Below are 1,608 nucleotides of genomic sequence, written 5' to 3' on the forward strand. Positions count from 1 at the left end.
GATCCTTCTCTGCCACTTGGTTAGCAACGAAGAAAGCCGTAATGGGTATTCTGACTCGCCAATCTCGTTTGTGAAACCAGCTTGTTTGCGAGACCAGCGGGTTTGTGTCTGCTTCTAGAATATGCGATGGATTCCGTGGTCAGGCTGATTCCTTGGATACGGAATTCAACAATGTCCGTCTGCTGATGAAAAACGTCAAATGACAAAAACTCAGCAGTCTATGAAAATGGCGCCCGGCTAGTACTGGGCAATGCTTCAAGGATTGGATAGTCTGTACGCTTCTAGACTCTCTAGACGACGACTGTTTTGGAGGGGAATTGTCTAGACGTAGCAGGGTACTCACCAGTTATGGAATTCGCTGTAAAACCTGCTATGAAACTTGGACTTATGTATCTTCAGGTACGGATGACACCGAGTTGGACTTGCCGGAATTGGGCTTTCCTTATAGCAATGACAGGAGGTAAAGGCAGAGCCCTGAGATGGTGATTTACGGTGAAGGGCTTGGAGCCGAGGAATGCAATGGAAGGATGGTAAATGGAAAAAGGATATGGGGGGGTGGGTTGACGGGTTCAAGCAGGTAAAAGGGATGAAGTGGAGGGAGGGCACAGGGTCCTTATATATTTGGGATGTAGGAAGGAGGAGGAGGCGTTTAGGCGGGAAGCGATATTCTAGAAAAGAATGTTAATACCGCAATCTGCAACAATAGCTATAATTAATATAATTTTTCTCTGCCACGATGATTATCACATAGTGTGGGAAAATCATGCGTGGAAGACAATAGCCGGTGGGAGAGGGCATTGCGGCTGCAGATTTTATTCTTTACCCGCGTTTGCGTAGTAAACGTACCGCATATGCACGGTCTTCGAGTGTGTGTGCAGTGCGTCGAGCGGCCCAGGGCTGCCTGCGACAGAAGCATGCACGGCCAGCAGGGCAGGCAGGCTTAGGCACAGTACTAAGCCTTGCGCCTGCGTAATGCTCCTGGCTGTGTGTAGTACCGCTAGCCACCGGGGAAAGCACCCGGTAGATCACGATAAGTCGAGAGGCACAAATCTGATCGGCGAGGGGCACAAGAAGCATTCATGCGCATGCCCGTTGCGGATCGACCAGCCCAGGTTAGAGGTGTGAGAGACTGTGCATTTTGTTTTATTATCTTCTTCATGCCCGACGCAAAGAGGGCTATTTTAAAACCGAAAATGCACCTCTCTGCACACGGCCAGGGCCCGCAAGGGCGGCGTGCTGTGGGACGGTGTAGGCGGCTAGGTGTGCGTCCTGCAGGCACCGCCCCTAGGCCCGTGTTGCGCTTGCCGTAGAGGACAAATAAAAAAATAAGTCTATTGTTTGTTTCATCACTTGCAGCACGTCACTCGATTCTGATCAAGTTACGGTCATCCGAAAACAGCAAGGCTCTAAATGAGCCCCCTGGAAACGGGGCATACGGGCATTTCAGAAAAAAGAGGCTGTGGAGGCATGGAAGCCTGTCATTCACAGAGGGGACCCGAAGAGCCTGTGAATTCGGCATATTCTGTGCTTCCATAACGGCACCCTGAGCATTTTGTGGGGCATCTAAGCCAGGCGAAGCTTCTTGCAGTATATGGAAGCTTTTCCAGA

This window comes from Candidozyma duobushaemuli (assembly GCF_002926085.2).
Source record: "Candidozyma duobushaemuli strain B09383 chromosome Unknown B_B09383, whole genome shotgun sequence".
Classification (NCBI taxonomy): Eukaryota; Fungi; Ascomycota; class Pichiomycetes; order Serinales; family Metschnikowiaceae; genus Candidozyma; species Candidozyma duobushaemuli.